We start from the raw sequence: 11,046 nt of genomic DNA, 5'->3' as shown, positions 1-11,046 counted from the left end.
CCCTCAAACTGTGCTTTTGAATTTTGCTTTTCTTTTTTTAAGCCGCGTGTACTTTAGGACCCATATTGTTGTGGTGGGTGGACAGGCTATAAAAGACACATTTCTGGTCGACTGGAAACCAAGGACAACGTTTATGTCCATGTGGATCTCTCCGTGTTGCAAATCACATCTGTCGGGAAAATAAGCACACAGACGGACAGAAACAGACGGCAGTACATGATAAGGAATTCTGTTTTTAACATCGAGCACAGCGATTCCAGAGCAAACAATGGCGTCCTGATGAGACACAGCTGAGGACAGAGTCAGAAAAGACGTCATAAAGGACGGATACATGTCTGGGAGCCTGCACCTTCAAGTCTGTTTCTAAAAGCTTAGACGCTGAGATTGCAGAGATTAGTAATCAACGTGTAAGATTTTGGTTAGGAAAAAAGAAACTGGGTGTGTCGTCTGTAATGCAATCCACAGTGGTGTAGAAATCCCCCCCCCCCCCCCCCCCCCCCCATCCCCCCCATCCCCCCCGGGCCCGGAAATGCCTCCTTTCTCAGCTTTTTTTCCCCTCCTTGGTTAAGTGGCAGTGGATCATGCAAGTTTGACTGAGAGACAGAGCAAACACTACTAAAGCCTGACCCAGACCCCAGAGGTCCAGAGAGCATGAGAGGAGAAGTGATGATGCTCTCCGTTTGATGAGAACGAGCAAAGAGGTCGGTCATTTGAGGCGTTCACTGAAGGCTTTGGCAGAGGGAAATAATGACAGGGACCTGCCTATAATCCTGTTGAGAGATGGTATTTTCTGGTTGCCAAACAAACAGGGAGGGAGGAGTGTGATAAAGGCAGGATGGAGATTTGAGAGCCTTTGTCACACACGTGGGAAATCGAAGTCGGCCTCGCCACAATCTGTTCATTTACTCCCTGACTCAGATGATCTGTAACGGAGGAGCTCAGGAAGCACAACAATGTGGTGAGAGGAGAGAATGTGTCATGACCGCCTTTATGGAAATTAATTACTGCTGGAGAAAATGAGACAAAATCCTATAAACGCCGCCGCTGGCAGGAGCAGAAAGAATGGGCAGGAACCGGAGTGACCCAAAGGCAGCGCGGCGTTTCCAGGCCGGTGCTGCAGCAACAGCGGCTGCTCTAAAAGACGCTGTCAGGGCGATGAAGAGCAGGAGCCGCGGCTCATCCGCACTGAGCCTGAGCTGTACAGTGGCCTCCCTCCTGGACCACCACCTCACGCTGACCCGGGCCGTACCAGACACACAGTGGCACAGAGCGGCTCGCGCTGCATCTGCTTTGCCTTAGCGGCCTCAGCGGCGCTCCATCCAGCCTATGCTGATAAGCTCCGCTGTGGCTGGATGTCTCTGTTTGGCTTCTCACTCCTCAACTACCCCCCCTCTACTCTCTAACCACCCTGTGACATTTAAGGGTGCCTGGCATCCGTTTGAAGTGGGAGAGGGGGCATTAGCTCTGGTTTCCTGCCCAAATCCCACACAGGCCAATAAAATGCATGCAGGTCTGGAACAAACCAAAGAAATTCTTGTCCACTGAATATTAAACAAACAAAGTTGGTATTTAGTTTTAAACTGCCCGGCACCACAGCTTGACGTAGAAAATGGTTTTCCTGTTTGTAGAACGCACATTTAATGAGGTATTTTGGAATTTTAATTAAAATCTAATAATTAAAGTCTATTGTCTCACACCCAAATGCACTCAGTGGTGTCTCACACCGTGAAGCCTCTTATATTTCAGCAATCACTCAGCGGTAGTGAAAGCTCGGAAGGTCAGAGTCAGATCCCCTGAGGCTTCTGATTTCATTTTGCCGAGGTGGAAATGGGACTTCTGCCCTCTCCTCTGGCAAATCTCACGCTAAGTAGCTGCTTAGGGTATCTGAGAAAGTCTCTGGAGATATTTAGGAGTTGACCCCTCTGCTGGACAACAGCACTGTGTCTTGAATTACGTCGCCGCTTTAATCAGGCAACCTGGAAACACACTGCCATCTACTGGCCACCCTGAGGATTTCACACCACCGAATCTGCAGAAAAATTACATCGTGTGGGTGTGCGCGCGCGCTTGTATGTGTGTGTGTGTGTGTGTGTGTGTGTGTGTGTGTGTGTGTGTGTGTGTGTGTGTGTGTGTGTGTGTGCGCGCGCGCGCACACACACGCATGCATATGAGGAAGTGGCTGATATCGAGAAAACCTACCAGTGGCTGGAAAAGGCCAGACTGAAAGACAGCACAGAGGCTCTACTCATGGCTGCACAACAACAGGCCCTGAACACCAGAGCAATAGAGGCCAGGGTCCACCAGACCAGACCAGACCGGACCAGACCAGACCAGACCAGACCAGACCAGACCAGACCAGACCACAGGTGGAGACGCCCCTGACAGTCCAGCACATCACAGCAGGGTGCGAGATGTTGGCAGGCAGGGCACACATGGAGCGGCATAACCAGGTGGCTGGCATAGTGGACAGGAACATCTGCACTGAGTATGGGCTGGAGGTCCCAGGGTCCAGGTTGGAGACACCCCCGAAAGTGCTGGAGAACAAGCAGGCCAGGCTCCTGTGGGACTTCCAGATCCAGACTGACACAATGGTGGTGGCCAACCAGCCTGACATGGTGGTGGATAAACACCAGAAGACAGTGGTGGTGATAGATGTAGCAATCCCAAGTGATAACAACATCAGGAAGAAGGAACAGGAGAAGCTGGAGAAACGATGCGTGCTGGCAGCCAAAGATCAGGCTAATAAAACAGGCATTCAGTTCTCTTTTTATTGTAGTCTACAGTGTTGTCATAGTCCACAATTAAACTAGTTTTCCTGTATTACAAGTATTTAAATCCCCCCTACACACACACACACACACACACACACACACACACACACACACACACACACACACACACACACACACACACACACACACACAGACACACCAGTTATAATGTGTGAGACTCTTTTTCACTCAGCAGGTTATTTATTATGTCAGAGTCACATTAACCAGCAGAAGCTGTTGTGATTGATGGTTCCTCCTGGAGGTTAACGTGGATTTAACTACCTTAAATGAGTGTGTATGGGCTGGGACTGACATCAGACTACTTTTCAGAGCCACTCCGAGGCACTTCGGCACTCTACACAACTCAATTGAAAGGCTAATGAAAAGACCGTTAAGATTAAGTCGGAGGTGTGCCATGGATGAGATAAATATGCTGGTGAAATTACTCTGCAAAGCTTTGCCAGCAGGCAGCGAGTGGGAAAGGTCATCACAAGGTATGAGCCATTTTCCAATCCATTCTTTCTGAAATATAGAGAATATAATGGCCCGCGCCTCCACTTGATGAAAGGTTTAATTAAAGCAAGACGAAAATGGTGATTAGAAAAGATCAGAGGAGCACAATTGGGCAGGACTGAAGGGGATGGTTGAGTTGGAGAGAAGAAGCCCGAACCGCCACCAGAGCTTGGTTTAGGATTTATGCTAGTGCCAATTCTACTCCTTTTGACTTCTCAGAATCCAGATTGATCCACATGCCAAATAATCATGTTGATAAGTTAGTGGAAATGCCTCACTATATATATATATTTTTTAAATGGGCTAAACCTAGTCAACCCCTCCACCGAACAGCTCCAAACGCCCTGTGAGCTGCCCACTACTGACCTCTAGATGGCAGTAGAGGTCTCAATGTTGCTCCAGTCAAAGAGACCCCGAGGTTGCTTCTGAGGTTGCCTTTGAGGGCTTTGCTCATGCCTGAGGAGCATCTGCAGCACCAATCTTCAGCCTGGGCTCATTCTTCGTCTCCTCCCTAAGGAGAGATGGTTGTGTTCGGGGAACACAGGGTAACGATCCACTAATTCTGAGATTTAAGATCTCCCAAATCAGCACACATAAACTGAGATCCCATCAGTCAGCATGCCATTTAAACAGCAGGAATAATGGAATAAGTTTCCCCTTTAGACGTGAGGATAATCTTGTCACGAGCCAGACATTCTGTGCGTGACACCTCATCTCAAGACAGTTCTGTGTTAAGCCAAAGGATGAACATGCACTGAAAGGTGTGACAGCAGCTCCCCTCTGATCTGCTCACAGCACCTATACAGCGGCTGCCTCGGAATTCTACCCGCAGCAGGCCACAAACATGACGCAAACGCAAATAAAAGCCTTTTATGGGGAGTGGTAACAGGCCAGAGGAGATGGAGGACGCACACAGGCGGGGGGATGATGAGAGGAAATGATGCGCGTGATGAGCACTGAACGGTCGGCCAGTGGGACAAACCCTGTCAAGACTGTCTGCTAAAGGAAGGGGGAGACAGAGGGAGAGGAAGATGACTGAGCAGAGGGCGAGGAAGAGGCAGAGCATGAAGGCACAGAAGGAAAAAGCTGATGATCAGTGTCAAAATACTATTATCCACTGACAGCCGGGGCTGGGTGCTGCACAGGTGTCTGCTGCTGCAGCTAACCTGGGAGTGATTAGCAGCCCGGCCAGCAGCATCTTTTATTCACAGCTTATTACGTAAAGCTTGGATTCAGTGTTTCCTGTAGCCCAGAAACGTCTCGGTGTTGCATTGAGTGTCACTTGCTCCCCTTGTCTTGAAGCTTTTCATCTGGAGAGCGGGCCCCTCACACGCAAACAATGATGACCCAGTTCTGAGTTTGTCTGTCTCACAGCCAGCTCTCTTCCCTCCTAATCACAGTCGCCCGACTCGGAGAGCTGCCGACAAGGGTGGGAGAGAGGGGAGGAAGATGAGGAGAGATAAAAAAAGGAGAGGAGGCAGAAGGAGAGGCTGCACGAGAGAGAGGGAGGGAGGGAATGGAGCTAATCTCTGAGGAGGAAGGGGAGAAAGGAGAGCAGAATATACAGGGACGGAGGGGTGGATTTGGAGAAAGAGGCTGTAAAAGACAGAGAAGGTTAAACCGCAGCACCAATTCGGATTCGCTCCCCATGGAGAGCACATCTAAAGCCGGGATTGATGCCGTGACAGGTTGCGGGAGAAGGAAAATGGAGGCTTGACGTTGCGCATTCCTTCCTCTGCACAGAATCATCTCTGGGGAGACACAGAATCAGGTCATTTTGTTCATCGTCAGGTGTGACTCTACGTTTCCAAGCAGGGCTGAGGAGCCCTGTGGTGCTTATGTAACACCCGACAGAAGAGCCTGTATTTTACGTTTAAAGCTCAAACGTTGATGAGCACAGTGAGAAGAAGGATATGGTTGTTGGAATGTTTCTTCAGTGCCAATATTTGTCTTATCTGAGAGCTAGTCAGGTGATGCTAGCGTAGTTTAACGTACATATTGTTAGCCAGGTCCCTGTCGCTGCCTCCAGGGTTGTGAAGGTTCTCACAGATAACAATTTCAGTTTTCTTTCTTCTGTCTTGCTTGTTTCCAGGAAGTCACTGCACTCCTACTGAGTGCGACAATCCATCGCACAACCCCCCCTGTGAAAGACAAAAACTTGTCATTGTACTTTCACACAATCTGGTGACGTTCTCGCAGCCTTGCTAGCCGGTTGCTACTTCTCCCCCCGAATAATAAAAATGAGAAAAGCTCACCGAGGTCACAGCTTCCAGTTAAATCATCAGGAATACCGTCAGACAAACTGTGTGCACACGTCCGCGCACGTACACCACAAACAAAGGCCATCAGTGGCTTCATGTTGGTGTCACTCAGGTCAGCCATCCTTGATGCAGATGGACAGCGGCGTAAACACTGGACAAATTGCGCATCCAGCTTGAAAACGTCTCCGTCTCCCAGACACACTTGTCAGGGCGCTCGCGTGCCAGCTGGGGACCGTGGCGATGCCTCTGACCTTGCCGTACTCCAAAGAATCTGGCAAGTTATCACACAGATGGGGCAATATTAGGAAAGGTGCTTTAGTGAGGAAAAACCCGAGCCAGGCCCCCGCTAGCTCACCGTATCCTGTGGGGGAGGGGAGGTGTGACTTAGATAGAATCAACAGTCTGGGGTGCCAAAGCTGGAGTGGCACCGGGTTGGCGTTGTGCTGGCAGCGAGCTCCTCTGGGGGATGGGCTGTGTTTGCCTATCGGGGAGGAGGGAACCACATCTCAAGCAGTCCCTAAGCCCTCCAAATTATGCTAAGACATGTACCCTTGAGGGAGCGTGGCTTGAAGTTGAAAGTCAGTCAAGGCCACAGATTTAGCAGGACTGAGAAGAAAATACCAGTCCTGGACAGGCAACACCGCACATGCAGACGAGCACACACAGGACTTATTCAGACCTCCATACATCTGCTCTGGAGGGTTCAGAGCCAAGTGTGTAGAATTTACATTAAACAAAAGTGCGCACACTACTGTAAAAATAACAAAACACAACTTTTAACCAGCTTATTGCACCCGTGTGTGCAATGATTGCATGATGGGGAATTAAAGTGGATCACATCTTCCGCATGATGTGCGCCTCTGACATGAGAAGCCGGCTTCCTCCATAGGCTGGCTTCCTCCTGCCTGCCAACCTTTGCACAAGGTGACCTTGCGTGCGGTGTAATCTACAGCTGAATGACATGTTAGCGTTCTGCGGCGCTGCCAGCCGGCGTTAACACTGCTGCCACTGCTGTGACACATTGTTTGGCCGCTCTGTAGCATTAAATGCTACAATCCAGCGCGAGGCGGGAATCCCGTTTGCTTCCGTATGCCTCCCATCTGCTTCGCTCGCATTGATCTTTTCATTCTTGGCACAAACGACGGCGGCACGTACGTGCGGATAAACAAAGCACAGATGTCAATTCACAGCGATCAGCAGCCTCTAACTCCGCCTCTGGTTCGCTTTGTGTGGAACTACTTCAGACTAGAACGCTCCCTGATGCTTCCTGGCTTTTAATTACCCTAGCAACGCATAGTTCAAGGGTAAGATACAGAAGCTAGACCCCAACCGGACCTCTCCCACTCCTCACGGGACCTGAATAATCAATGTCTCTATTGGCTGCACCTCATCCTCCTGTCCCCGCGCTCCACCAACTGGTGGCTGAAGATGTGAAATATTGATTTGCATGTCCACCCATATCACCACGCCTTGGCTTCGCTGTCAAGTTCATTTAGCCGCAGCCTTTAAATGGCCCTCTGACGCAAAGCTTTTGGCAGCAGGCGGAGCGGACGTGTCACCGAAATGGGGGAAAAGTCTCCCAGGATTGAAAACACCAATACAGAAGCATTAAAAAGTTCAAAACCTGCAGTTGTTCACGCAAAGCGGCACTTGCCAATTGCTCATTTCAGCATGGCTACACTCGGATTCCCAAACGATGGGGAGAAACAACCACATGGAATAGAAAAGCATGTGGATGGATCCGGAGGGCAGAGGGAGCCAACGTGGCCTTTCCAGAAAACACCAGTTAAAAAGGTTACTCGCTCATGACGGAGCAAGGGTCGGTGTCCTTCAGTGGTATGGACACATTTAAGGCGGCCAAAGAATGCAACAGATAATGACGTGAACTTTTCATGTGCCGACCCTGACGACAAATCGATGCGACCGCCTCAACTTGCACCTTCATTTACTTTCGCCCGCCCCGACACTACAGGTTCGCCCCCCCAGGCTAGCTAAATGCACCTCGAGCTAATTAGTTGCCCTTGATAGATAATGGGTTTGTTTTTAGAGGCCATTTCAGTCAGACAGGAAAAGGTCGCTCCGTGAATCAGGCGAAACCGGCTTTTATGGTCGGTGACAGAGGCAGCGCTCGGATCTCCTCGGACAACAAAGGAGGAGAAGTGCAGCATCTCAGGACAGGAGGAAGGCCACCTCACACCAGTGAGACAAAGACTAAAGAAGCGGGTGAACTAGCATCGACATTCCAACTGGGAGAGGCTCATCCGTCCTCGGAGCAGATTTGAGGCAGAAGGAAAATGTGTCTGTGGAGGGAAAAAGGGTGGGATTGGAAAAGTCCAAATTCTTCATTAGCTTCTGTTGGGTCCCACTTCTGGAGATTTGCATTATCCTCCCTAAACCCCCGTTTATTTATTTATTTGCATTCAAAATATGGGTCATGCATTCATACAGACCATGCATTTTTAATGGATATGCAGCTTTAATTCAAATGTCTGCAAGCTGCTCCCCGTGAGCCTCCCGGAGACGCAGAGCAGGAATCCAGCACAGACGCTGCAAACAAAACAGAGGCGTGCGCGGTGTCCTTTCAAGAGCCGGGGGCGTTTAATAATATCCCCCCTAACACCCCCGAGCATTATTGAGATATCCTCCTCAAGGTGAGGAGACGATTGAGGCTGAGGGTTCTGATACACATGGGTGGACTCAGGAGTCACAGCATCAAGCAGCAGTGCCAGCGTACAAACCAGCTAACCTGGTCAGGAACACGGGCCTGTGGACCATTATAATAACCTATACTCAGCTACTAAACAGGACCTTTAACCAGTACTGGGACAAGATCCAAATCCCAACCAGTGAGATGAACAATACTGTTGCAGAATGACAGAAAACCACCCCGGCAGAGGACGATGGCGCGCACACAGCACTCCCGCGTTAGCACTCCCGCGTTAGCACTCCCGCGTTAGCAGGTGCGCTGCCTGACATTCACAACGCTGGTGCGTCCACCTTAAGAAGGACCTAAAGACACACAACAGCGAAGGGGTCTAAGACAAGTGATGCTGTTCAGATGGAGTCGCAGTAGCAGCACGGTCGTCCTTGAAGAGATGTTGCTGCTATTGAAGCCAACCCGCCCTGTTAGCTTCTACTCATCTGGCTCCAGGTCGGGAGGGCAACAGGTTTAGCTGGGAGCTGCCTCATCCCCCCCCCCCCAGAACATCCAGGCGTTCCAGGGCTGGATGGGAGTGTAATCCCTCCAGCATAACTTGGGTCCGCCTCGGGGTCTCCTCCCGACTGGGCACGCCTGGGGCGCCTCCCCAGGGAGACGTCTGGAAGACGCTCAAATCAAATGCCCGAAGCCGCCGGTATGAATCTTTTATTTTATCCTTTTTCGAAGAACATCAAGAGCTCCTAAATGGTCCTCGCTTACTCTGGATTCCCTGTTTATGTGATTTATGCAGAATTTTGAGAGGTCAGAAAAACATGAGCTCCTTCTGCGGTGGCGGAGCAGCAATTTCCTGTCGACAGCCATCTGGACAGCGTGGTGAAACGGCCGCAAATAAAATATTACCTGTTAGTCATGCTCGATGTGAGGCGGGACCCTCGGCTGAGCGCTCTATTATAGTTTCAACGCAACACAGGAGTCAGCAGCACCAGCCTATCAGAGCGGAAAAGCACATTAATTTATTTCACGGTCAGTCTATGGATGAAATTACTATGAGAACAGAATTTGAACATGGTTAAGACGTTAGATATGGTCGTTTTCACCGCGCGGCCTTGGAGCCGACCCGTCGTCGGTCTGATTACAGACCAGGTGTTTGGATCACGGCACGATGCGACGGCGAGAAACAGTCGGGAAACGGTGAGCAGAAAGTGCAAATAATTGCCTCTCCGGCAATTCGGCCAAAATTGCACCGTGTAATTTTCCACAATCTGACGAATTATCACAATTATCAACGATCCACCAATCACAGCAGGCTAATATTTCACTCCAAGACTCCAACAACAAGTTCACCCAACCAGACTCCTGAAGTCTTAATTCAAACAGAACGCTAAAATCCCACAGAAATAAAAAAAAGGGGTGAATGAAGGGCAGATGTAGGGTTTTCATACAAACACGAGGGATCTGAAGAGGCTCAGGGTGTGAGGCTGTAGTGGTGATACCAGGCTCAGGCTGGACCCAGAACGGTGCAACAGGCAGGATCCTCAGAGATTCTGAAGACTGGAGCAGTCAATCATGAGACTGTGCAGAGAATTTATAGCTTCAGTGTCTACAGACGCCATCGGACGCCATCGGAAAACGAGAGTCACCGAGGTGAAGGAGGAGGGGGGGGGTGCAGTGGGTAACAGGAGGCCGAGATTAATGGTTCGGCTGTGGAATTATTAAAGATGGCAGCAAACGGCACCATTTACCATGAAATGACACATCGCATGAATGTTAAAAAAAAGAAGTTTTCATCTCATAGCTCAACCTCAACATTCCAGGAGGAGAACGAAGACACGGACTGAGGAGACGTGACCACCGGTGCGCTAATCCAGGCGCTAACAACCCCAACTACTGGAAGATTCTGCTGCTTCTGACGCGTTAATCCGGCAGCGTGGGGGAGCAGAGGTGCGTCCCAGCTGCTGAGAAACCAGAATCAGGTTTGAGCCATTTGGCTTCACGCTCACACTCAAATGTCATCATACCAGACGGCAGCGGGAGCAGCTGGAGAGAAGACACGAGGAAAAGGTTAGCTGGAGACCGCTGCACTGCAGCAGAGCTGAACGTGTCGGATGTGCTGTTAAAGCACTAATTCCACACGCTCTCGGCTGACCTACCTGTTCAGACCATCAGCATTTGTTACTCTGACATTTCGGATTTATTTTCTATTGTATTGCACATATAGAACATTCATCTTTATTTATTTTGTGTCAAAATACACAATGGGGAGAGACAATGATGCGTTTCTGCTTCAACGTGTGGGAGAGCGCACACACGCCTGCGTGTGTGTGTGTGTGTGTGTACGTGTATATGTGTGTGTGTGTGGGCCCGGGTGTGTTTGTTTTCGTCTCGCTGAGCGCTGCAGTAAAGCAGCAGAGCTGACAAGCGCACCATCAGCCCTTGGTGGCACATCAGGGACAGCTGGATATTGTCAGGCAGCCATAACGCTGATGGAAATGGGCTGACGGCAGCCACGGGCCCCTCCCTCTTATAAATCAGCGCCACGGCTCTCAGAAGTGGAAAACAGCATCGATGTGGCTGCAGCGCACACAGAGGGTACGTGCAGATGTTTTACTCCTGCAGATGGATGTGTTACTGTGCAGAAAACTGTTGTGCTCAATAGAAACAGCTTTTCTGATAATTGTTTCTGGCCTAAGATTAATGAACCATTTCCCCCCCTAAATATCCCAAATAGCTAAAACCCACAGCTCAATTAAACACTGATCCTCTGTAATTCCATCCACTTCTGGATATTTATACAATGCATTACAGATTAAATTACACTTGTGTAAATCCGCTAATGCTGGAA

This window comes from Takifugu rubripes, chromosome 4 (assembly GCF_901000725.2).
Source record: "Takifugu rubripes chromosome 4, fTakRub1.2, whole genome shotgun sequence".
Classification (NCBI taxonomy): domain Eukaryota; kingdom Metazoa; phylum Chordata; class Actinopteri; order Tetraodontiformes; family Tetraodontidae; genus Takifugu; species Takifugu rubripes.
The sequence above is the reverse complement of the archived record's forward strand: the minus strand, read 5'-3'. Positions refer to the sequence as shown.